The 27839-nt window shown below is 46.9% G+C and overlaps 1 protein-coding gene across 1 annotated transcript in view; it reads left to right on the top strand.

Annotated features, from left to right (window-relative positions):
• vipr1b (vasoactive intestinal peptide receptor 1b) overlaps positions 1 to 27839 on the top strand; it is a gene marked incomplete at both ends in the record, with an annotated part of 453408 nt that overhangs the window by 316084 nt on the left and 109485 nt on the right. The gene's annotated exons all lie outside the window — the stretch shown is intronic.

The following is a 27839-nucleotide window of genomic DNA, read 5'->3' as shown; positions in this document are numbered from 1 at the left end:
TGTGGGGCGAGGAAAGGAGGATACAGGCAGGAGGAAAAACCAGGTGAGGGGTGAGGAAAGGAGGGTACAGGGGAAGGGATGACCAGGTGAGGGGTGAGGAAAGAACAGTACAGGGGGGAGAGATGACCAGGTGAGGGGCGAGGAAAGTAGGGTACAGGGGGAGGGATGACCAGGTGAGGGGCGAGGAAAGGAGGGTACAGGGGGAGGGAGGTGTGAACAAAAGGCCTTGAAAGGAAATTCCACACAGGTATGATTCCTGGCAGCGCGTCAAAGTGCCCAAACTGCTCCCGATGGAACAGGTTGGCACCGTGCATGGTTGCCTCCGCTGTCCGTGTGAGTTAATGGGTGAATGAGTGGCGTAAGTTGTAAAGCACTTTGGATGAAAGTTCTATATAAATGCATGTAATTAGACTAAATGGAAAAGGGGGGCGGGACACAAAATGTCAGCAGAAGGGCATCATGTGAAAAAGTAAAGGATACATACTGTCCTAACCGACAAAAAAAACAAAATGCCTCAAAGTCACTGGTGAACAACAAACAAACAGAAACTAAAAGCCTTTTCTTCGGGGAGCTCCAGTAGCTCACCGCGTATCTCGGCGCTATTTCGGCGTCGGGGACAACCGTGCGCGTCACGGATCTGGGGTACACGAGTTCGACTCCCGGACTCGCCGTATTTTCTCAGAGTGTCTTCCCCCGATCTATACCCCATTCAACCTGTTTCTGTCGGTCATGCTTGACCAGAAAAAGCGATAAACGCTAAAAGAACCAGCTGTCTGGTCAAAGTTTAAAAAAAAAAAAGCCTTTTCTTCTCTTTTCTCTGAGCGTGGATTTGTCCCTCTGTCATAAGATAAATCTGATTGAGCCGCTGCATTGACCATATTCCTCACGGAAAACAGCAAACAGCCTCTTAGGACCCCCCGGGTGGAGCATTAGTCAGAGCAATTGACCATAATGCATGTTGACCTCCAGCGTAACGGCCCCCAGAGAGCCCCACCGGGAGATACGAGCCAAGGAGGGTGAAGATTCATATTCCCGTATCAAAAGAGAAACCATCAAACAAGTAAACACTTTCCACGGAGATATAATCTAGCTTTTATGGATGCTGTGGAGTGTGCATGCACGCGGTAACAGGGAGGCTTATCTTAAAACTGTGGGACGGGGAGAGGAAGGAATCAAACACTGGCCAAATGAAATGAATTTGTCACTCAAAGACCAAGCGGCTTTGGCGTTCGTCCTCAGCCCTGTCAGACCCTCGGCCGTTTTGATGGCCTTACATCTGCCGGTTTCTGGTGGCTGTGTACAGGCGAAGCGGTGAGGGGTTTAACGTATAGCGACACATCTCCTTTCCTGTCGTCACTGTGATTGATTGTAGCCCCCCCCCTTAAATAGAATTTACTTGCTAATATCATGGATGGCTGACGTTTTCCTTTCATGAAAAATGGATTCAGTGTTTGCACCCAGCAAGGCAGAGAGATAAACGGAATATATAAATGGTTTTCAATAGTGCCCTGACACGAGAGATGGTCGCTTTCATGTGCACTTTGGCTACATCCTACATGACCTTTAAGCGTTCACTCAAGAATGTTCAAGGCGACCCTTTAAACGCGGAGTGCATATTCATATCCATTTGATTGCGTTCACTCAAGAATGTTCAAGGCGACCCTTTAAACGCGGAGTGCATATTCATATCCATTGATTTGTAGACTAAAAAGAAGCTTTTTGGGAACTTTCTCAACCCGTTGTAAATCAGAATATAGGTCCCCTTAACATAAAAAAAACACATTTTCAGCAACAAAACACAGCAAAATACAATTTGACCTCAAATTTGCCTGTCGACGTACCCGTTGGCTAAGCATCTGTCCTTGTATCAAGACCAAGATGCCCGTTTGTTTACATTTGGATTACGGATCGGACTTTAAAGTATGTGTATAAAGCAAGAGCATGTGGATTACACGCATGTCAAATGGCCTTGACATACTACTGCTCTCTTACTCATGGCCTTGTGCCTTATATTTATAGAACGCTGTCGATGACATCACCAGGTGACCACGCGCAGCACCGTCACGAGCATGGCAATAACATTATCTTGAATCCCAAGGAAACTATAAAAGAAGGAAGGGTCGTTACGTCACTGAGTAGCACGTGCCAAATGAGGTTATCACCTTGGATATCAGAATCATCTGCAATTTGTTGCATTGTTAACTAGCTAACGTTGGATATATTGGTTGATATTTCTTCAGATAGCTGGTATATTTTGAGTTTTAATACAGGCTTCAATAGAACTGGCACCAAAGTCTGGCACCAAGCAGAGCATAGAATGCTGGTATTCTGATGTGATGACCCTTCTATTCTGAGCTGTCCCCAAGCCTGTTTTTGGGATTCGAACATTCGCCAGGGTTTTTCGAACGGACGTTTGAACCATTGTTTTTAAGCATGCAAAAAATGTGCTCCTAAATACTTTTTCTGGTTCAGTACTGTCGAGTCTTAGCGCACATTTACGCATATAACGTAGCGCATATCAAGAGTCAAGAGTTTTATTTGTCACGGCATACAAGCATACAGTGAAATGCGGGGGGTCATGCCCGCAGCGATTGTGCAATAATACAAGTAATAAGAATAAGACATAAGCATATGCGCACATTGCTGCGGTTATTAACACTTTGAGTGCCACGCCATGTTTTCCTTTTTACCCCCTTGAATGCCACTGTCCACTCCCAATGTTAACGTTAATATCGCCTAATCTATGTTTTAAATTATGGCTATGTGTCTAATCTGCCCGTCGCTTATCAAAGAATCATTTTCCAGTCAGTGTTGTCAAGGCAGATTGGTTTTTTATCGCTTCATTTCCGTTTTTTTAGAACATTTTGAAAAGCACCCGTTTTCAGGTGAAAAACAGCCCATTCTGTGATAATCGCCTTTTACTGGAATATTCCAGAACGTTGATATTTGTCGGCCTATTTATGAATCGTTTTCAAATAAACGCTAGATGATCAATAGTATACGTGCACGCACGCACGTTCGAGCCGCGCGCTGATAATAGCTGCTTTCATTTCCTCATGGATTTTACAGTGAAACAGCTAGAGCACATATCACAAAAAAGCTTATATCTCCTCGAAAACTAGTCTGATTATCCTAACACTGATAACATAGATTCCTTACCTGACATCAGATGGTATCCAAATGGTATAAAAAAAAATCGATAAGTATATTGATCCAACGTGTGTACAGTATAACCCATGCTTGCCGCGGCTCAGAGGATCCAGAATGAACTCTGGTAACTCCGGCTGCATCCGTGGACTGGAAAATGTGGACTGGAATATTTTTTTCCCCCCATCCATTTTCATTGAGTCCATTCCAAAAGGGTGATTTACCATCTGGGAGACGATAGGGGGCGCTTTTTTCACATCTGATCGCCGGTGGCCCCTGGGTAGGCTAGGGTAGGCTCGCGTGATGCAATATGATTTCAGATCGCTAAAAAAAAAAGTTAAGAGTACTGATTCACAGGAGGCTTCAATAACGTTTGGATGATAATCCATCTTGTGAATACATTTGTTGAAACAACATTTGTTGGCAGATGGCTCCTGCTATCTTAACTCATTAAGCGCCACGCTCTTTCCCCATCTGTACTGCCTGGCACCATTTTCACGATATTTCACGATCTTTGCGGAGCTATTGTATATTCTATATTATAGCTATGGAGACAATAGTAGGCTCATTTGACAGACACTATTTATAGTCCAACATGTAAAAAAGAGTTTGCTTCTACATACCCTTGTTCGTTCACAATCCCAAGATAAACATTGCCCCGTTTCAAAATGTGACTTGGCATCGTCTAGGCCGACTTGGTGCGGCAGGTTACATTCCTCAGAAATCGCGAAATTGTCTCGCATTTCAGTAAATAGGTCAAAATAGAAATATTGCATTTTTGACTGCTTTGAAATGTTCTTTCTCTGATTCCTTATTTGCAAAACGTAATACAACTTGTAAATGAGTTCATTATTGTTAGATTGTCCGACAGTATGTATTCAGAAACATTGGGAAAAGACTACACTTGCGGGCTCAGCGGAGCCTCTGAGGGGGTGTGGTCTGGTGTGTGTGGGCCCCTGTTCATTACAGCTCATTCATTACAGGGTACTTGAGAGGTGCGAAAGCAGACAGACAGAGAGCTCTGCTTTCATCATAGCGGAGAAAACGTAGCGTTCGAAAAAAGCATGCATAGTGTAACATTAAGTTACACTGCTATCTTAACGTTAGCAAGCTAAGCATGCATAGCGCGACCTGTGTAACGTTAAGTAACTTGTGTTCCACCGGGAAAAACCGTTCCATTTGTAACACAACTTCAAAGAATAACATCCAAATCCGATCCCGACGCGCATTTCCTTCATTCCACAGCGCTGAGCGCGCAACGTATTTCATTGATACTCTGGCCAGAGCCTACTCACAAACGTTCCAATGCTGTCTTCGGGATGATTTTAATCCAAACGTCCATTCAGAAACTTTGTATTATGGAATAATTCTGGGATGTCTGACTATTTCCCTATGCATTGGTGCGAGTACAGCTGACAGTCCATACAGTCCATGACATAAGTTCATGAGATGCTCTGTTCTTTTGTTGTGTTTGAGGTGGATGTTGTTGAGTGTGTGGGGTTTTTCATGTATCAATTTGAAACAAGCCTCTTTACTGTTGGAATTAGGGATGTTAAAAATAGCTAATAATATTATTCAATATTAGACATTCATTGATCCAGAGGCAACCGGCTATTCGTCTGCTATTTGTAGATATATCAAGACAACAACACAACTTGCCCTCAGGGACAATAATATTTCATCTATTTCCATCTATAATATCAGTGATTATGACCAGACGGAACACTCACACAGGAAAGGGCTAATTTAGATACAGTATGTATGTATTATTTACAGATAATTGAAGGTACCTCAAAACATGAAACCAAGCCATGTCACACATCGTGTGTGTGTGTGTGTGTGTGTGTGTGTGTGTGTGTGTGTGTGTGCGTGTACTAGTCTATATGCATGAAATGTGCATCTCTATGGCATCTCTAGCCTCTACAAGTCAGGTTTTCATTGCCATCAATTATTTTTAGTTCCTTTTCTCCACAAGTGTACACAAGTATACCCACATACCCCCCTCCCACTACATAAGGTTAACCTTTCACTACCACACTACAGAAGGTTAACCTTTCACTACCACACTACAGTGATGTACCTGAACGCGTTCAATGAACGATCGTTCATGAACGCGTTCGTATTTTGGGCGAACGTGAACTGAACGGATGTTTTCCCCCCTAAATGAACGTAATTGAGAACGCGTTCATTCTCAGCGCTGTATAACGGCGTTCAAAAGTGCGTTCATTCTCAGCACTATATTATAACGGCGTTCAAAAGTGTGCCAGATTTCATATGCCTTTCAGCCGAAAACCCAGTTAAAACACACCGTAAACAGGCTTTAAATTAATGCTGAAAACCACACAATCTGGCAACCGCTCTGGGCGGAGCTTCGGGGAGTCTGGTAGTAGAGCAGCAGCACTCGCACTTTCAGAAGGCGCTGCACTCGCTCAGAGTCAGACTCTACGACGTCGGTGTATGAGCATTTAAAAGAGTTTAAGTTAAAGTCAGTAAATGTTTTGCACTTTGAATATTGAACTTTGAGGTACAACCTTAGTTTCATACCTCAGCCTGGTTCCTACCTCGTGTTGTGTTAGTACAGAGTTATGTCGGCACATGTTTATAAAAATATGTTTGCACAATGACTACTTTCACTTTCTGTACTTTAAGTATATTTAGATTATTATACTTAATAAAGACCATTCAAGCAGCAGGTTTTTCCTCATGTTTTTGAAAACTGTAGAGATGAAAGCTGCAGCTGCTACTAGTGTGGACTGAATGGGCGGCAGCAAAGCGTTATGGAAATGCCAGTATTCTGTGGTTCTATTATGGGTTGTGGCAATACATTTGAAAAATAATAGCTTGCAGCAACGTATTCAAAAAAGAACTATAAACTATAAATTAGTTCATTTTTGAAACCATGAACTTTAGTTCAAAATTTTGAATTTTGAACTATGAACTGAACTAGTTCATTTTAAAATGTGTGAACTGAACTGAACTAGTTCATGTAGAAAGTGAACTTTCCCGACTACAGAAGGTTAACACTTTCACTACCACACTACATAAGGTTAACACTTTCACTACCACACTACATAATGTTAACCCTTTCACTACCACACTACAGAAGGTTAACCTTTCACTACCACACTACATAATGTTACCCCTTTCACTACCACACTACAGAAGGTTAACCTTTCACTACCACACTACATATGGTTAACACTTTCACTACCACACTACCAGTGTTGGGCAAGTTACTTTTAAAAAGTAACTAGTTACAGTTACTAGTTACTTCTTCCAAAAAGGAACAAAATTACTTACTCAGTTACAAATTATAAAAGTAACTAGTTACTTCAGAAAGTAACTATTGCATTACTTTCAAGTAATCTTTTTTACATAAACAACATACCGCTGCTGTCGGGACAAAACCTCATAACTCAATTTTTTTATTTATTTTTTTATTATATAAATCAACTCCGTAGATCATCCTCCATATGTGTGTGTGGGTTTTACAAAGTTTAAACAATGGGAAAGCATTAAACCGATCATCTGTCTAAACCTCCTAACTCTATTCACCCTCAAATCTGTGTTAGTTTTTTTCATCTGCTGAAAAGTTGGGTTTTTGGAGTTATGAGGTTTTGTCCCGACAGCAGCGATACACAAATCTAAACTATTTTAATGTTGCTGTGGGACAAAGTGAGACTAGCCTCCAATCAAATGCCATGTATGTAGATATTATAATTACTATGTTTATATAGTGGATCATACAAATACAAACACAATAGATGTTTTGGAACTTTTGATATGTATTGCCCCTCAACAGGCCACAACTGGGCAACATTAAATTATGCTTGTTTACATTTACATTTACATTTAGTCATTTAGCTGACGCTTTTATCCAAAGCGACTTACAAGTTCTGTGCGACAAGACAGCAAGAAGGGTATAACTCTATCAGCTGAGTAACAATGTTCATCAAAGTGTTGCGTGTTACAGTGTAGGTTAGTTTATTAGGACAAATGCATGACATTAAAGTTAGTCGGGGTTAGATTTTATTTTTCTTTTTTTTTTTATCATTTCAGATAATGGTTGAAGAAGTGAGTCTTTAGTCGACGGCGAAAGATTGGGCGGGATTCGGCTGTCCTAACTGGGATGGGTAGTTCATTCCACCATTGTGGGGCAAGGACTGAGAATAGGCGGCTTCTCTTTGATGACCCTCCGGGAGCTTGGATAGGAGTAGATCTGAGGCGGCCAGAAGATGCAGAGCGTAGGGGTCTTGAGGGTGTGTAGTTAGAGACCATTGACCGGAGGTAGGCGGGAGCGGTTCCCTTTGCCGCACGGTATGCTAGGTTGAGGGCCTTGAAGCGGATACGTGCAGCAATGGGGAGCCAGTGCAGGTCCCTAAGAAGTGGGGTGACATGGGCCGACTTCGGTAGGTTTGAGATCAGGCGGGCCGCTGCATTTTGAATGAGTTGAAGAGGCTTGGTGGCAGTGGCCGGGAGGCCAGCTAGCAGTGCGTTGCAGTAGTCGAGGCGGGAGATGACTGTTGATTGGACGAGGAGTTGGGTGGCTTCTTTTGTCAGGAAGGGGCGTATCCTTCTGACGTTGCTCAGGAGGAATCTGCAGGTTCTGGTTGTCGCTGCGATGTGAGCAGAGAAGTTCAACTGGTCGTCGAGGACAACACCAAGGTTCTTGGCGGTCGGCGACGCGGTCACAGCTGCATTCTCGACTGTGATGGAGAGGTCGGTCAGGGGGGAGGATTTGGCCGGCAGGTGGAGCAATTCTGTTTTGCTTAGGTTCAGTTTGAGGTGGTTGGTCGTCATCCAGGCGGAGATGTCGGACAGACAGGCCGAGATCCGCTCAGAGGTGGATATCTGAGGGAGGGAAGGAGAGGAAGAGTTGAGTATCATCGGCATAACAATGATATGAGAAGCCATGAGACGTGATAATGTTACCCAGTGATTTAGTGTAGAGGGAGAAGAGAAGGGGTCCTAGGACCGAGCCCTGGGGGACACCCGTCCGGAGGGGGCGGGTGGCCGACAGAGTCCCTCTCCATGACACTTGGTAGGAGCGGTCATTGAGGTATGATATCAGCCATGTCAGCGCAGATCCAGCCACTCCCATTCCTGCGAGGGCCGCGAGGAGGATCTGATGGTTGACTGTGTCGAAGGCTGCAGATAGATCTAGGAGAATCAGGACAGAGGAGAGGCCTTTCGCTTTTGCTAAGTGAAGTGCCTCTGTGACCGCAATGAGGGCCGTTTCTGTGGAGTGGCCAGTCCGGAAGCCAGACTGATTGGGGTCTAGGAGGTCATTCTGTAAGAGATAAGCAGTAAGTTGGTTGGATACAGCACGTTCAAGTGTTTTAGAAAGGAAGGAGAGAAGAGAGACAGGGCGATAGTTGGCTATGATGGTGGGGTTCAGGGTTGGTTTTTTTATGAGGGGCGTGACTCTGGCTTGTTTTAGGGAGGTGGGGACCACCCCCGAGTTGAGTGAGGAGTTGATGGTTGCAGTTAGGAATGGGAGGATGTCCGGTGCTATGGTCTGGAGGAGTGGGGAGGGTAGCTGGTCCAGCTGGCATGTAGTCGGACGGTTCGACGTTACCAGTGTCAGGGTCTCGGCTTCTGTAATGGGAGAGAAAGATGACAGTGAAGGATGAGGTTCTCGATTCAGCATTTGGAATGGGTGGGGGTTGGGAGAAGGAGCTGCGGATGTTCTCCACTTTTTCCTCAAAGAAGATCGCAAAGTCTTCGGCAGAAAAAGATGAGGGAGGAGGAGGTGGGGGGGGAGTGAGGAGGGAGGACATGGTAGCATGCAGTTTGCGAAGATTCTTGGCAGAGGCCTCGATCCTATGGTGAAAGAAAGAAGCTTTGGCATTAGTAATGGTTTTGGAGAATGTTAACAAGAGGTTGTGATATGTGTCGATGTCAGCAGTGAGGCGTGACTTTCTATACTTCCTCTCAGCCGCTCTCAGGACCTGTCTTTGTTCTCTCACTGCATCCGTCAGCCATGGACTGGGTGGGGAACGGCGGGCAGGTTTCTCAACGAGGGGACAGAGCTTGTCGAAGGAGGTTGCAAGCACTTGTTAAGCACTATACCAAAAATAAATAACAAATATATACTGATTGATTGAACATTTTAATTAACAAATTGCAGAATGGGTACAGTACAGTACAGCTGAATACACACAGTTGTTAAGGAGATGCAGATCAGAGAAAGACTTTTGTCTTGTTTACATCAGGGTCCCCCATTTTCAATTCATGACATTTATGACATACACAACATACAGATATAAGAATCTAATCTAATCATCTAAACAAATCTAATCATGACATTTAAGACATGTGTGACGTACATGGGTACGTGGGTTGGTCATTACCATTATTACTGTATTTATGACACCTTCTGAACATCAGGTTAGTATATTTAATGTGTTGTGTTTTGTATGTGATGTGTGTGTGTGTGAACATGAGAGCTAATGCTGTCTCTTTTCTCTCCCTGTCAGGTGCTGCCCGTCCCTACACTGAAGAGTGCTGATTGCCTAATGAATGACAGCTGATGGCAATCACCTCGAGAGGGATGGGTAGCCAAATACCTGACAGCACACACGTCTGGGCGCCTCCTTCTGTCAATTGCCAGTGACCAGAGTGGAGTGAGGTTGCCATTGTTTTCCACTGTTGTGTGGGATATATATATTGTTGGCCACTTTGGATTCACCCTACACCGTGAGATATATGGTTAGAGTGGTGTTTTTCTCTGTTTATCCAGGTGAGCTTGTACCTTTAAGTGTATATATATATATATATTGTGGCCTCTGTGCCACTTGCCACTCATGTGGAATTAGTTAATATATATATCTATGTATCGGGCCTTCTGCCTTTTTGCCTCCCCTGTGTGGAGCTATAGTGTACAGTACATATTACCACTTTGTGTGGATTCCCCATTGTGGGATTGTTATATATATATTGTTGGCCTGTAGGCCAGTTTTGCCACTGTTTCCCCGTGGGAACCTTATACTGTGTTGGCCCTTGCCAACACTGGTATCAACTTAATTATAATTATCTTGTTTGTTCTCCCCTTACCCTTCTCCCTGTTTGTTAATTGTTTGTAGGTTGTTTTTTCCCTTTGTTGCCTATTTACAGTGGAGGTTTCAATCCCTACCCTGCATAATAAATATAAATTACTATTTTGGAAAAGCGCCTTGTGTACGTTATTACCTACCTGCCCGGGACTATTTTGAAAGCATTTACTGAGAGAGGCTGTTTGTGCTCATGTGCAGCCGGCTCCAGTTATTATTCTGTGTGGTCCTTAGACCTTTGTACATGACAACATGCATGACATACAGATATATATATATCTCTGAGCACCTGAAGACTGTGCTATTAAACCAGGAAGTGCAGCACTATGTCAGCAGAGTAGAGCCTCCACTACTGCAGTGCCCTGCGCTGCAACACAACTAACACAAGAGTGAACAAAAAATGCTCATGGACCCACGGTCTGTCGTTGACTGCTCGCTTGTGTTGTTCGTTGGATTAGTTTTGGATTATTTGGGCTTGCCAAACAAACTATCAAAACGTACACGGACCCGCGGTCTCACGTTGACTGAACTTGCTTGTGTTGTCGCTGTGTGTGTCAGACTCTGGTGCTTTCGAACACCCACCCACCTCTACCTCTGATTGGCTTACCATGACATTTTTAGGGCTGACCCCTATAAGTCGATTAGTCGACTAATCGGTCGAAAGGAGCCGTAGTCGACTGGCCAACCTCTTAATCGAATATATATTTAATAAAAAAAAAAAAAAAAAATTATTTAAATTTTTTTATCATTCTTTCCAAAATAAAAGAGGCCTAGAAGCGTGGCTAACGCTAATGGCACGCATACCAGAGGCTAACTGCCTACGAAAACAGGCACAGAGGCACTGAAAGAGGATTTCACCCATCTAATGAACACACTAGACAAATATCAAGATGTATCCATCAGTGGACCAATTGCATGCTTTTGCAGAGGACAAGAAGCCTTCAGTCGACTCCTTCAGACATTAAGCACCCCCCACAGGCCAAATGGAATGATAAAAAAAATTATTAAAAAATTTTTAATTTAATTTTTTTTTTTTGTCGACCAATAGTCGACTAACGGCAAATTTTGGCCAACCATCCAAATCCTTAGTCGGGGACAGCCCTACTCAACCTCAGCCAATCGCGCGCTGCCCACTAACCAAGGAAGAACAGTATGCCTCTCGGCGCAGAGATCTGTCTGATGAAAAAAACAGATTAAATCATAGTAACGCGCCGCATTTTTTGGCAGTAACGGTAACAGCGTTATTAAGATTGGAAGAGTAATCCGTTCGTTACTGAAAAAACTAACGCCGTTATTTATAACGCCGTTATTCCCATCACTGCACTCTACAGAAGGTTAACTGTAACTGAGGGGTACAATTCCCTGACTGTATTAAAGAGTATGGTATATTAAACCACTACTAGTTATGTACTTTAATTACTGGCCATACAGTACATGAATATATATGGTGAACACCCACACAAGAATACGGCAATGACACATAAAGTTCTATTTAGAGGGTATTTATTATTATCAGATCAAGCAACGTTAGGTTACAGATTGAGAATTATACTCGCGCTTGTAAGGCGAAGAACACACGTAAAGTAGGTCAAGAGCGTAAGTCAATGAGAATAGTAAGATGGGTCTAAACTGACGCCACCTGTGGCATAGCAATTACATAGGGCACACTAGTACCAGCTGGAGACACTGGGGGGTTCCCTCCGGGTGTAAGGCCGGCAGGGGTAGAGGAAGGTTCGGGTACAAAGTCTGGGTCAACGAGGAATAAAGAGGCTCCAGCTACGGGAGTCGGTACATGTACTCCCTTGATCGGCAGACAAAGCAGCAGTTGTAATCCAAGATGCTCGAATAGCATTGACGACAGCCAGCCAGCCTCCTCCTAGAGGCGGGCTCGAGTGATGATCCTCACGGGGGTAAATCCCAAACGATAGTGGAATCCACGGTACTCTCCTCCAGCGGTAACGGTACCAAAGCAATATAATCCAACCAGAAATGGTTCTGCAATCGCCGGTGTAGATTCTCCTGTGCACTATACTTCACATTAAACTAGGTTGAACTTGACGTTATTTCACTAAACTCTGACACTTTTACTATCCTATTCGCACATGTTCTAAGTGCTCTATTTTGACGCAAGGTTGCTCACTTCACTTGGTCGTTGACTCGTGGTGAAGGCTTTACTAGTAATGAACGAAGTGCTGCTGTTTACACCTGCGCCGTATTTATACGTAAGTGACAATCTAGTGCCAACCTGGTCACTCTTTGGTTCTGAATCACTACACTGCCAAAGGCATGTTGTAACATGCCCCAAACTCGCCCACTGCACCTGTCTGAGTACGAGACTGCCTGGAGCCTGGGGGGGGTTTCCATTAGGAGAGCGCATATTACTCTGGTTTGTACGCAGGTAAAGGGATATTCCGTGTATATACACAAATAATATACAGGGGATATCAAACGATATACAAATATTATACAAGGGATATCAAGCAATAAATATATATATTCGGTTTAATCTGACCCTTTGTAACAGCCGCCTCCTAATTAGTCCGCACCTAATTAGATAAAGTGAAGACAGATTAATAGTCCTGTCAACTACTCAATGTCTGTTGTGGGGAGTAGGGCAATCTACAAAGTCAGTGGGTCATGATCGTCATCAAGGGAGTCAGGGAGCCTTGGCAACTCTATCAGCCTCGCCACGGGTCGGGTATAGGTCCGTCCCTGGACAATAACTTCTGCCGCTCTGACCTTTCCGTCGGCACCAGTGATCACTTTGCTTACGCGGCCGGCCGGCCACGCAGCTCGGGGTAGTGACTGGTCTATGATCATAACGATTGTGTCCACTTTTAAGTTGTCCCTGTCCTTGACCCGCTTCTGACGGGCTGGACGGGATGGTAGGGAGCTTAGGAGGAAGCGGGCCTGAGACTGGTTGATCTGTGCTTGGCTGTGTCTCCACATCCTCCGTCTGTTCCTCTTGTTCGGTCTGTACCCCATCTGAGGAGGGGCCGGTTCCGGCCGCCCCATCAAGAAGTCGTGTGGGGTGCTGGGCTCGAGGTCAGCTACGTCGCTTGGAGCGCAGCTGAGGGGGGTGGAGTTCGGAACTCCCTCTTCTTGGGCCCACGGTTCTCTCACAGGCCTCTCGTCTAATGTCAATAGCCTCTCAACGGGAGAGAGAGTGGCCTGTGTCGCTCACCTTTGTGTGCAGGCAGCGTGTAGACGTGGGTTGACTGTCAAGTCCGTAGAGGGGGCCCTGGAGCGTCCACCCCAGTCGGGTCTGAACCGCGACTGGGCATCCTTTGGGTCCGATGTGGGCCGCCTCAATTGGGAGAATGAGGTCCGCGTGGTCGGAGCCTATGAGCAGGGTCGGTGTGGCGCCGTCGATGAGCGGTATAGGTAGTCTGCGTAGGTGCACGTACTTCGCCATCAGCTGTGGGATGGGGTAGGTGTACTGTGACAGGCCTATGTCGTGGCTGGTGAAGACGTTAGTGATACTATACTGCTTCTCGGGCTGCTCGACCGCTGCTAGACATTTTCACCCTTTATGGTCTTCTGGTCTCTTCTAATGGTACGGATTGTCATTGTTCCTTTGGCACCCCGCAGGCCCAGCTGGGCTGCGGCGGAAGCGAGGAGGAGAGTCTTTTCAGACCCATCGTCTAGGACGGCGTAAGTGTCCAGGACCTTGTCCTCGTAGCAGCGGAAGCGGAAGGATCCTGGATATTTATACGTAAGTGACAATCTAGTGCCAACCTGGTCACTCTTTGGTTCTGAATCACTACACTGCCAAAGGCATGTTGTAACATGCCCCAAACTCGCCCACTGCACCTGTCTGAGTACGAGACTGCCTGGAGCCTGGGGGGGGGTGTCCATTAGGAGAGCGCATATTACTCTGGTTTGTACGCAGGTAAAGGGATATTCCGTGTATATACACAAATAATATACAGGGGATATCAAACGATATACAAATATTATACAAGAGATATCAAGCAATAAATATATATATTCGGTTTAATCTGACCCTTTGTAACATTAACCTTTCACTACCACACAATTTTTTTTATTACTATCATCACTATTTTCCTTTATCCTCTGGGTAGGTTGTGTTGGAGGTTTGCAGTTTGCAGGGTCACAAGACAAAGGCCTTAGATTGGAAAGCTACCAGGTGTTAATTGCCCTAGAGAGAGGGGGGGGCATGGATTACAATGAATTCTGGGTGAAAGAGTTCTTTACGAGTGTGGCAGTTAATCACTTTGATTCAGATAATGGGTGTTTTCTCAGGAAACAGGACTGTGATATAAGATAAGATATTCCTTTATTGATCCCCTTGGGGAAATTCAGGCATCATAGCAGCATGGGGGAAGGGGGGGGGTGGTACAGGTAGTAAAAACAACACAGGCAGTGTAAACAATTAGGTCAATTTGGTCAATATAATTTACTATCTAACTAGCTGAAGAAAATATTCACATTATTCACAGTGTCACATAAGGTGCAGTATGCATAAGGTAGTGTTATAATTTACTATCTACTGAGTATACATTATTCACAGTATCACAGTATCCACTGAAATATACATTATTCACAGTATCACAGTATCCACATAAGGTACAGTAAGCCTAAGGTAGTGTAGGTTGTCCTCCTTGGGTTCCTATAAATCCCAGGTCAATGTCTGGTAGCAGTCGCTGCCCCCTGTTGTGGAGCCTGGAGGCTGCTAGTCGCTTCCCACTGTTGTGGAGCCTGATGGCCGCTGGTATGAAGGACTGTCCGAGGCGGTTAGTTGAGTGTCGGGGGGGAATGAGTCTGTGGCTGAACGAGCTTCTCATCTTGACTAGCTCGTCGTAGAGGGGGTGGTAGGGGTTCTCCATGATGGCAGCCAGCTTCCTTATCATCCCCCTCTCTGCCATCACCTCAAGTCTAGGTAGCTCGACTCCCACCACGGAGCTAGCCTTCCTCACCAGCTTGTTGAGCTTGTTGGTGTCCCTTGAGTTGATGTAGCATCCCCAGCATGCCACAGCATAGAAGAGGATGCTGGCCACTACAGACTGGTAAAATGACTGCAGCAATCTGTTGCACACATTGAAGGACCCGAGTCTCCTCAGGAAGAACAGCCTGCTCTGTCCCTTCCTGTAGAGGGCCTCTGTGTTATCCGACCAGTCCAGTTTATTGTTCAGGTGTACCCCAAGGAACTTATATGAGTCCACCATCTCCACATCCACCCCTCGGATGGTGATGGGAATCGGGGGGGGCCTCTTCTTGCCCCTCCGGAAGTCCACCACCAGCTCCTTGGTCTTACTGGTGTTGAGTTGGAGGTGGTTGCTGTCGCTCCACCCCACGAAGCTCTCCACCAGGGCTCTGTACTCCTCCTCATCATCGTCGGTGATGTAGCTTACGATGGAGGAGTCGTCTGAGAACTTCTGCAGGTGGCACCCGCTTGAGTTGCGGCAGAAGTCTGAGCTGACTGTCCTTTAGTCTGACGTACTGCGGCCTCTCAGTGAGGTAGTCCTTGATCTAGGCCACCAAGCCGTGCTCCAGCTGCATCGCGGAGAGCTTCTCCACTAGCAGTGACGGCTTGATGGTGTTGAAGGCGCTGGAGAAATCAAAGAACATAATCCTCACTGAGCTGCGCGGCTTCTCCAGGTGCGTGTACGCTCTGTGGAGCATGTAGATGATGGCATCCTCCACCCCGATGTTTGCCTGGTATGCAAACTGCAGGGGGTCGAGGGAGTCACCAAACGTCTTCATGACGTGTGACGTCAGAGCGACTGGCCTGTAGTCGTTGAGGGTGCTGGGTCGTCCCTTCTTGGGCACCAGGACAATGCAGGAGGTCTTCCAGAGCTGGGGCACCCTCTCCAGCCTCAGGGAGAGGTTGAAAAGATGTTGGAGCGGTGCTGCCAGCTGCTCCGCACATACTTTGAGCACCCTGGGATTGGTGTTGTCCGGTCCTCTGGCCTTGTTTACACTAATCCTGGAGAGCTGCCTACTGACCTGACTGTTAGTGATCGTCAGGGTTGGGGGTGGTAGGCAGTCTGCTGCTGTTGGGGGTGGGGTGCCGGTGTGGGGGGTTGGTGCTTTGTAGGTGTGATCTGGTGCTGGTGTCGATGGGTGGGGGGAGGGGTGTGGGGAGGCCACTCTGGTCAAAGCGGTTGAAGAACGAGTTAAACTCGTTTGCACGCTCTGGGGGGCCCTCAACAGCTGTGCCCTGCTGTTTGAACCCAGTGATCTTCCTGACGCCCGCCCACACCTCCCTGGTGTTGTTGGCCTGTAATCTGCCCTCCAGCCTGTCCTTGTAGTTGACCTTGGCTGCCCTTAGCTCTTTTTTTAGCTCCCTTTGGACAGCCCTGGCCTGCTCAGTGTCACCTGCCATGAAGGCCCTCTTTTTCCTGTTTAGCAGGTGTTTAATGTCCTTGCTAATCCAGGGTTTATTGTTTGAAAAGCAGCGTACCTTCTTTGTGGGTACGATGCTCTCCTCACAGAACCTGATGTAGTCTGTGATGCAGTGGGATAGTCCATCAATGTCGTCTCCATGGACCCTCTCAAACATGTCCCAGTCTGTCGACCTGAAACACTCCTGTAGCTCTTCCTCGACGTCGTCAGACCACTGTGGGACAGACATGGTGGTCGGTGGCTGTCTCTTAATGAGAGGCGTGTATGTAGATACAAGCCTCACAAGGTTGTGGTCTGACTGGCCGAGGGGGGGCAGGGAAGTCGCACTGAAAGCCTCCTTCACGTTAGCATACAGGAGGTCCAGTGTTTTGTCTCCCCTGGTTTTGCAGGTGACATACTGGGTGAAGTTTGTCAGGGTCTTGTTCAGTCTGACATGGTTGAAGTCCCCATTGATAAAAATAAATGCATCCGAGTGTTTTGTCTGGAGCGCCGCGACTGTGGAGTGTATGACGTCACTCGCCTGCGCCGCCGCCGCGCTTGGTGGGATGTAAACAGTCAGAGCCAGGACGTGTGTTATTTCTCGCGGTAAATAGTATGGCTGCAGACTCAGTGCCAATAGTTCAATGTCGGGGGAACAGATGCGTTCCTTAATGGTGATGTGCCCCGGGTGGCACCATTTGGAGTTAACAAAGACAACAAGCCCTCCGCCTCTCCGCTTGCCGCTCTGTTTACCCCGGCCGGCGCGCACCACCGTGAAGCCCTCCTGTTCGATTGCACTGTCCGGGATGTTATCGTTCAGCCAGGATTCGGTGAAGCACAGTAGGCTTGCCTCCTTGTACTCACGCTGGTTGTTCATCAGGGCTGAGAGCTCGTCCGTCTTGTTGGCCAGCGATCGCACGTTCCCCATAACGACAGAGGGCAGGTAAGGCTTGAATCTCCTGCTATCCTTTCTCCTGTCCCTCACGATCGTGCCAGCTCGATTTCCCCGTCTGCGTATCCTTATTTCGGCTGGTAGATTCCTCGGTGGCGCTGCAACTCTGTCTCGAAAGCAGAGGAGAGCCTCCTGCGGGTAAACCAGCCCGCCGGTGTTGTTGTTGTTGTCCTCCCGTGGGTAAACCAGCCCGCCGGTGTTGTTGTTGTTGTCCATTGTTCAGCTGTGCTCGACCGAACTTGCCTAACTCAGCTAACTTCACAGAAGTTGTTAACAATTGCCTTAACTTGGTGTAAAGCAACGCACAGTCACTTAGACACCTATTAAGTAAGTAGAATAAAAAAAAGAAATAAGTAAAAAGTAGTAAAACGGGATAAGAAGTATAGGGGGGTGGGAGCTGCTATGAAAGGCTGCCACTCACCTCGGCGACCTACTACTAGAATATCAGCATGATATAGCATGATTCATAATACATAGACTGAAAACTATATCCCCGATCCAAACAAGTGATGGCTTCTTTTGAAGGTATGAATCTGTACTTTCATATTATGTAAAAAAAAATTAAATAAATAAAATAATTGAAGATGCCTCAACAAGACCATAATGTCTATGGCTAGTCACAAATAATCCAGGCTGGTTTTATAGATCGTGAGATAAGGTGTGTTTTGTGCAGCGTATGTGCAAATCTCGCGGCTGCTCGCTTGAAACCTATATTATTGCCAGGTCAAAGGTAAACACATGAACTTGTTTCTTCACAAAGCCGGGGGGGGGGGGTCGTTTATCCGACGCTGCGATCATACAGACGCATGTTTTATGATGGAGTTTCGGTAAAGTACAGGTAAAACAGACGTTACCTTTGTTTTAGAGGTACTCCATTTCTCACTTCGAGTCCAAAAGTGTCTTGAATCAGAACAGGATCAATAAATATAACGTTAGGTAGCCCTCATCCGTCTTCTTTATCTGCTCGGGCCAGACTATAGACGGAGCCGAATAGGTTTCCTCATCGGTCGGTTTGATTATATATTTTTTTTACGTTTTACCAGTAGTGCTGAGTCCAACATAGTCCATAGTCTGGTGGAAACGCACTTTATCGTCCATAATCATCATCCATATAATCCATTTAGTCTTTTTCATAATATCCAATAGTTCTAGGACTGCGATTTTCGAACGTGTCCTGCTCAGTGCTTCTCGCAATGAGTCCCTAGTTGTTTGGGGCTGTGGGGGCTGGCACTAACACACTAATAGCTGGCTCATGCATGTTCATAAGGTAGGTGATACTGCCACCTGGCGAGATTCGATCGTCATTGCAATTCCAACATAGGCAGATGTGCCAGGGAGCTCCGGCTGAGTGTTTAAAACAGGGATCAAAGGAAAAAGATCAAAGGATCTAAAAACAAGATATTAAGTTTTTGGCGCTCAAGCGTTGGCGGCGAAACATGATAAATTACGTTTTTGGCACCCAATGAGTTAGGGCTGTCTTAAATACTTCGAAGCTTCGTTCGATGGCACGAAGTTGGAAGTTTCAATTTTTTTTTTTTTTTTTTTTAAATTAAAGTAAGCGGCGCCTCGACTCCACCTCTCTACAACAAGCACATGGAGATTATCTGTGTTGAAAACAACAAGGACATGTGCAGCAGACATGTCGACGAAGAAGTCATCAGACGTGTGGTTACACTTTAAAATATGCAAAGACAATGCCCAAAAAGCAGAGTGCCAGATATGCCAGAAGAAAATGGCATATCACAAGTATTGTTGTACACGACGGCGACACCACACAAAACATTAATAAGGCTATGCCTATGCTGCTATGACTAATGTGTTACCAAGTTGGCTAATTTAATTGTAATCATCTGCTTTTGTAGGTGCATTGATATAATTATAAATTATCAATTAAATATAATATAATTGTTTGCTTGATAGACGAAGGTTGCAACATAATTATGTAATGTCGTGTCGTTGGCTGTGAGAGCAGCCCCACTGCACCCAGGCAGCACAGCCAAGTGAAACCTTGTCGAAAGGGGCTACTTAATAAATTTATCCAATCCACTTTATTTATAGAGCACATTTAAAAACAACACAGTTTACCAAAGTGCTGTACAAGTCCCACAACATAAGATTAAAAAAAAAATAAAAAAAAATATTATAATTAATATATATATATTTTTTTTAAGCTTCAAATTAAAATCGAAGCTCGGCCCCGAAGCTTCGATTGCCAAAAAAAGCTTCGAAGGTCAGCCCTACAATGAGTTAACGTTAACACCGAAGCAGCTAGACACTTGGAAATTGCTGCGTGTTGTGTGTAACACGCTGTAGCGTCCCCGGTCATGTTCGCATTGCACCACATTCCATGTTCTCCCGAACACGGAATTTCAGTCCAGATTAGGGCAAATTCTGCAAAATTACACGTTAACAGTTGATTCCATTTTTATTGCTCAATTCCGCAATTCCGTCCACAATTCCGTGAACGCGGATTTCATATGGCTCTACAACCAAGCTGAAATTAACGTTAGATTGCTCTTACCTGTGGCCGATGAGACTGCAAAAAGAATATTCCAATTATTTGATTGCCATCTGCTAGATCGTATGTCCATTTGGCCCACGCCATAACCCCCAAAAGCATAATGAATCTGGCGTCCCGAAGGCGATTCAATGCGATCAAGTGTATATCTTGATCCACGTTACTCAAAAACTCCGCCCGGAGGAATTTCAATGACGCACAGAGTCATACTTCCTTCAGAAAGTAAGTGCAACATCGGCCGCATACCACCAGGCGGCGGTATCGGACCGTTGCGATCTCAGACACAGTGCCACACATTTCCACAGCACAGCAGGATGAATTATGAATGGAAATAGCGAATAAAAGAAATAAGGATCCAATAACGAGTATACTCATTGTTGGCAGTATTCGATTGGCGGGCTATAACGAGTTGACTTGTTATTGGCGGGGAATGGGTTAACACAATGGCGCCCGACCACGGATTTATACGTGTTTCGAATCCATGCTTAATGGACCGAAGGACGGATATATCCGTGGCAAGTTGTTTTGGCTTTTATTCCATTTTAATAACCTATTCAAGGTCGCCGAGCTGCACTGCAGATGTACCCTACTCTTTGAATTCGAGAAAGTGCATTACCGGCCAGATCCTCTTAGGGGCACTATCGCGATAATGCAGTGTTCCCTGTGGCCTCATGCCTACATGCTTGAGGATCGTGCCGATCAGTTTGAGTTTTAACTGTAGCTTATGTATAACAGAAATGCCATTGGATATAACGTTAGTAGCTATTAGCCCTTTATCTAGCCTTCCAGGAAATATACTAGACCAAATGCCGTATAAAGCTTATATTCACGGCGCTATAAAATGAGAATGTATTGATGACATTTTTTTTTCTTTACGCCATTTTGAAGGGACGGTTTATGGGCTCAATTGACAATGAGAATGGACAGATAGCAATACTATAAAGTATAGATTTAGCTCTACAAACAGCCCCAAGTCTGTTTACATAATGCTGGTCGTCTCTAGTGATATTAGACTCATCCCAGCGGTCGCCAATGTGTTAAGTGTAGACTTAATTCACTCTGTTGTTTGTGGCCATTTTTCTCCCATTAACTCCAAGGACATTCGATAATTAGCGTGGAGGTCCCTTTATCAAGTGAAAATGGCTGTGTGTCCTTCTTTTCCTACCGTTGTGGGGACCAAATTGGTCAAGTGATGAAAATAAGATTGTTGTTGTTGTTGTTGTTGTTGTTGTTGTTGTGAGGACATTGCTGCACCCCACATGGTAAAACATCTATAAGGGTTATGGTAATGTTAGGATAAGGGTTAGGCATGTCATTGTTTTGGTTAAGATTAGGGTAAGGAGATAAGGAATGAATGTAAGTCTATGGAATGTGTGAAGCGATATGACAAAGATCCACAGAAGATGGAAATGATAAATGTTTACACAAAGGTTGTAGTGTGCAGACTTTTACCCTGATATTCACCCAGTTTAACCCTACTAGTCTATGGAATGTCCCCACAACAGATGAAAATGTGGCTGTGTGTGTGGGCGTGCGTGGGCTGGAGTTAGGGTGGCTCAGGGGACTTCTTTGTATTCTCAAAATCAAATGATAAACCGACTAGGCACTGTTTACACTCTATAATCTGACCGTGTGTGACTGTCTGTGTTTAAAGTTCAAGTTCAAGTTTTGTTTTATTTGTCACGTATAAAGTACATGTACATTACAGTGAAATGCTTGGTTCTGTGTGAGCCCCTGAGAATGTGCCTCATACAGTAAAAAAAAAGTCCTCCCACTATACAAAATATACAATATACAGTTCAATATACAAACTAAAGTACACCTAAAGTACAAAATGAGGTACAAAATGCAAACAATGAGGTTGTAGTGCCGAGAGATGGGAGTCGGAGACGGTAGCTCGAGGTAGAGCGAACAGCATTTATTTGTGAGACAAACACAACATGCTACTGCTACGTTGCTTGCAGTCAACTGACTTGTGGTGGCAGGTAGTGCCACCTCATATAATGTTCGGGCGGAACTCTTGTTCCTAACAATAGTTCCGTGGGTGAATTATGTACAATTAACAATCACTACACAAGCCCCCCCAGAATTCATCCATGGTCAAAATCTCCACGGCGGGGAGAGACAACGACCCGGCCGCGGCGTGAGCGGACCACCGGGGGCGCGGTGCAAGGAACACGGTGCCCGGGGGCATGAACCGGCCACGGTGAGTGCGGAAAGCCAGGGGCAGGGAGGTAGGGGCGGCGCAAGCGCCCGCGTCCTCCCCGACACCCGGGGGCACAGACGTCGACGAGGCCAACGGCGGCTCCGTCGTTGGCGGGTCCCGGGGTAGCGGCGGACGGCCTCGGCGGGGGGAGAGGGCCAGCTCTAAGGGCTGGGAAATGTCTACGTGGGCGGGTTCAATATTGTGGTGGTTGTACCCCACCTCAAAGGCGAGCCTTCGCCAGTCCTCAGGGGCCTGCGGGCTAGGGTGTCCGGTGGACAGGTCATTCAGCAGCGTCGGACCCGAGTGACCAATCGCGACGTCCTCCAGGCGTAGACTGGAATCTGCAGTCCTGAGGGCCTGGATGTCGTGGTCGGAGGCCTGTTCCGAGCCCCTGTTGACGTAGTCGAGGTCCGGCTGTACAGCTCCGATGACGACGTTGGGCTTTTCGGCGACGTGTCTCGCGGCGCACTCGGAATCGTACGTGAGCTGTTGTCGTGCCGACCATGGCTCTGCTACCCTTGACTCAGAAAACGTGAGGGATTTGTGGTCGGTGAAAGCTGTAAGAAGGCCGCCGTATGTCGCCTCATCGCGGACACATGCCAACGAAGCCTGTGTCTGCGCGTTTATTAGGCGGCCATGTCTAATGTCCACGAGGAGCCCGTGTGCACCCAGGAAATCTGCCCCGAGTAGTGGGAACGAAATGTCGGCCGTGATGCAGTCCCACGTGAACCGCTGGCCCCCAAAACACAGTTCCACGGTCCTTGTACCGTAGGTGCGGATAGGGGTATTGTTACGAAGGATCAGATTAAACCGAATATATATATTTATTTATGGATATATATTGAATAGTATTTGTATGTCGTTTGATATCCCTTGTATATTCCTTGTACATATGCACGGAATATCCCTTTAGCCTACTATAGCCCATAATAGTTCATTCTCTTATTGGACAAAGGACCAGGCGCCAGGGGACCAGCCCCTGGCGTCAAGTTCAAAGGTACCGACGAGACATGTCCGTACTAGCCCCGGCTCCGCTCAGGGATACGGCTACCGAAATGAGAGTGGCACTATTTGTTCACCGTGCATATAAATATGGCGCAAGTAAATGTAGAAGTCCCTTACCCTTCTTCCCAACTTAGTAACAGAACGTGAAGCCTCACCCACGATACGACGTGCGGTGAAGTATGGCCTGTTTGGCCTTAGAATAGCATTGAGACCTCGTGCGAATTAATAACTGAATTGTCAGAGTTTGGCACTGTACCGTCGAGTGCGACGTATTTCTATCAAGTAATAATAGTCTATCGTGTATGGTGCATCGTGCGGTTAGAGTTCTAAAGTGACCAGCATCTCCAACGCTTCCTCGTGTTATCTAGAGTCTTATCCAGGTTGGGCCGACCACATGGCGCTTTCATCCGAGGAGATCTAGGCGAGGACCGAGGGACATGTACACTGGATTACCTACCCGACGACTGCTGAGCCCTATGCGGCTGGAATATATATTTGCTTTGGTACTGTGATTTGTGGAGCGGATAATCGCCGACGCCTGTGAGTGTTGGATTTACCCCCGAGAGGAGTCAAGTTGAGTCGGCGCTCAGAGAGACTGAGGTCGCCTAGCTTCTTCTTCATTGTGGAGCTACAGCCTACAAGAGAACCAAGGTGTATTCATCTGCGGATCAAGAGTCTATTGCACTGTCTTCTGTACTTGAAGTCTCCATAGATATCGTTGACCAGACGGTACAGAGAGGACGCGACCCTGGTCAGACGCCTCTGGTTTTAGCTCCGCAACGATGTACTCACTTTTAGCTATTATGTTTGTTTTTGCTACTTTTTTATTTAAAGCAACACTGGCGGGTACGTCATACGACCGTCAGACACTTATGGACCTGAACCCCGGGCTCAAAGAGGAGTTTGGAGACACTTTTGACCTAGAATGGCCAGCAGAAATCAGACGGGAGAATGGCGGCAAAGAAAAGAACAAAGGCGACGGCAGGAGAAGACACAGAGGGAGACGAGGAGGTATCAGATTGAGACTAAAAAGAGCTGCTTACCGCCCAGCAATTCCATCCATCTTTCTGGCGAATGCCCGTTCGTTGGAGGGTAGGATGGATGATCTGAGAGCGAGGGTCCGGTTCCAACGGGAGATGAGAGACATCAACATTATATGTCTCACAGAGACATGGCTCATGTCGACGACCCCAGACAAAAGTGTCTCTCCCTCGGATGCCTTCACAGTCTTACGTGCAGATCGCAACGCTGGCTCAGGAAAGACCATCGGCGGCGGAGTCTGCCTCATCACGAACAATTCCTGGGTTAATCCCGAGGGGGTGCAGGTCCTCTCAAACTTGTGTTCGCCGGACTTGGAACATCTTTCTATCCTATGTCGTCCGTTTCACCTCCCGAGGGAGTTCACAGCAGTCGTCATGACTGCCGTGTATATTCCCCCACACGCGAATACGGGCAAAGCGCTGGGCGAATTACACGATCATCTCAACAGACACCAGATCAAACACCCAGACGCAGCGATGGTAGTGGCCGGCGATTTCAACCAGGCCAACCTGAAGAAAGTGATGCCGTCCTTTTTTCAGCACATCACTTGCTCCACCAGAGGGAAGAACACACTCGACCACTGCTATTCCCCGTTCAAAGCGGGTTACAAGGCAGTAGCCGCTCCGCCATTAACGGGGTCCACAAGCTCGAGCGATCATGACTCCATCTTGCTATTTCCGGCATATCAACAGAGATCACGTGACGCCGTCGTGTCACGTGAGACAAAGAAGTGGACCGACGAATCAGAGGCCACGCTCAAGGACGTGCTTGCAGACACGGATTGGGATATGTTCATAGGAAGCGCCAGTGACGTCAGTGAACTAGCAGACATAGTGGTGTGCTACATAACAACAATAGCTGATGGTATTGTCCTCAGGAAAACGGTGCGGATTTTCCCAAACCAGAAACCGTGGGTGGATAGCACTATTAGAGCAGCTCTGAACTCTCGTACCACCGCCTACAACCTGGGTAGAGAGTCAGGAAACATGGAGGAGTATAAGGCTTCAGTCTATACTCTACGCAAAGCTGTCAAACTTGCTAAGAGGACATATGCTGACAAACTGGAGACACAAATGGCACAAAACGACACAAGAGGATTATGGCAGGGACTGAAGACAATAACTGACTATAAAGTCAGCGCCCCCTCAATGGGGAGCGACGACGCCTCCCTCACGGACAAGCTCAACACCTTCTACGCTCGGTTTGGTGTAGACAGTGGCGCTGCTGGCTCTCCGGCTAGTGACGTCACTGGCGCGCCGGCTGTTGTGGAGGGGGGGGGGCAACCGCGAGGGGGGGGGGACGCTCTCTCGTTGTCGGAACACAGTGTGAGAAGAGCATTTATGCAGGTGAACACCAGGAAGGCTGCTGGCCCAGATGGCATAACAGGACGTATACTCAAGACCTGTGCCAACCAGCTGGCCCCTGTGTTCACCGCCATATTTAATCAATCACTGGCGGAGTCAGTGGTCCCTGCCTGCTTCAAGAGGTCTACCATCATCCCTGTGCCGAAGAAACCCTCCCCAGCATGTCCAAATGACTACAGACCGGTGGCACTCACCTCTGTGGTCATGAAATGTTTCGAGAGGCTGGTCAAGGACCACATTTGTGCCTCCCTCCCCAGTGATATGGACCCTATGCAATTTGCATACAGGACAAACAGGTCCACCGACGACGCGGTCTCCCAGGTACTGCACAGCACCCTCTCGCACCTTGACCGTCAGAAGGGGGGCTATGTGAGACTGTTGTTCATTGACTACAGCTCAGCGTTCAACACCATAGTCCCCACCAGACTGGTGGACAAGCTGATCGAGCTAGGTCTGAGCTCCGCCCTGAGCGCCTGGGTACTGGACTTTCTGAGCGAAAGACCCCAGGCGGTCAGGGTGGGGGGTCAGACCTCCAACACCATCACCCTGAGCATCGGGTCCCCCCAGGGCTGTGTTCTGAGCCCCCTGCTGTACTCACTCTACACACACGACTGTGTGGCCAAGTTCAGCTCCAACTCCATAGTGAAGTTCGCAGATGACACGGTGGTGGTGGGGCTGATCTCGGACAACGACGAGAAGGCCTACCGGGAGGAGGTTGAGGTACTGGAACGCTGGTGCCAGGACAACAGCCTGCTCCTGAACATTGGCAAAACCAAGGAACTGATCGTGGATTATAGGAGAGGACAGCAGGAGACACACACACCACTGATGATAAACGGGGCTACCGTGGACAGGGTGAGCAGCTTCAAGTACCTGGGGGTCCACATCTCAGAGGACCTGACATGGTCAACACACATAGGCACAGTAGTAAAGAAGGCGAAACAGCGTCTCTACCACCTGAGACAGTTAAGGAAGTTCAGAGTATCGGGGAAGATACTCCAGTCCTTCTACTCAGGAGCTGTAGAGAGCATCCTGACCGGAAACATCACTAATAATAATAATAATAATGGATTGGATTTATATAGCGCTCTTTGTGACACCCCAGTAACCCCAGAGCGCTTACAGAGTCCATTATTCGTTCATACACAGTCATACCGGTGGTGGTAAACTACAATTGCAGCCAGAGCTGCCCTGAGGCAGACTCACGGAAGCGTGGCGAATAATCATCGCCTACGGCCCCTCCGACCACCACCAACATTCATTCACATGCATACACATTCATACGAGGCAAGTAGGTTAAGTGTCTTGCCCAAGGACACAACGGCAGTGGGATGGACATGGGCTTGAGCGGGATTCGAACCACCAACCCTTCGATCATTGGACGACCCGCTCTACCCCTGAGCCACGCCTGGTATGGAAACAGCACGGCACAGGACAAGAAGGCCCTACAGAAAGTGGTGCGCTCAGCCGAGCGTACCACGGGTATTGCACTACCCCCCCTGCAGGTTCTATACAACAAGAGGTGCAAATCCAGAGCCTGCAGGATAATGAAAGACCCTCACCACCCCAATAACAGCCTGTTTCAGCTGCTGAGGTCAGGCAGACGCCTGCAAATCCCAGCTACTAGGACAGAGCGGCTTAGGCTCAGCTTCTTCCCCCAGGCCATCAGAGCCATGAACAATGTACATTGAGTGCTCAGAACATTGAACTGTCCACACACAAGCACACATGAACACACACACGACACGCACACTGTGCACGCTCACACACGAGCAGCCACTTAACACTTTAACATGAGCGGGCACACACTCATGTCGCACACACGCACACTTATGGCCAAAGGAAAGGACACTTTAAATTAGAATAACAGGAACAGTGTATTGCACTACCAAAGCTAACTAGCATGTCACACATGCGCTGTAAATAACTATGTACAGATACCGAGATGTCACTCCATGTTACCTGCTACCTGTTACTGCACAATGTTGTTTCTTCTTTTGATTCTATTATATGTACCACTGTATTGCACATCGTTGCGGGCAAGACCACCCGCATTTCATTGTATACCTGTATGCCGTGACAATTAAAACTCTTGACTTGACTTGACTTGACTACTACCGACGGCTCTCCTACCCCCCCTACCGGCTTACAACCGGGAGGACCCCCTCCAGAATATCCCGCTATATCATTAAGTGTACCATAGATA

This window comes from Notolepis coatsorum (genome assembly GCF_963971535.1).
Source record: "Notolepis coatsorum genome assembly, chromosome: 12".
NCBI classification, from domain to species: Eukaryota; Metazoa; Chordata; class Actinopteri; order Aulopiformes; family Paralepididae; genus Notolepis; species Notolepis coatsorum.
The sequence above is the reverse complement of the archived record's forward strand: the minus strand, read 5'-3'. Positions and strand labels throughout refer to the sequence as shown.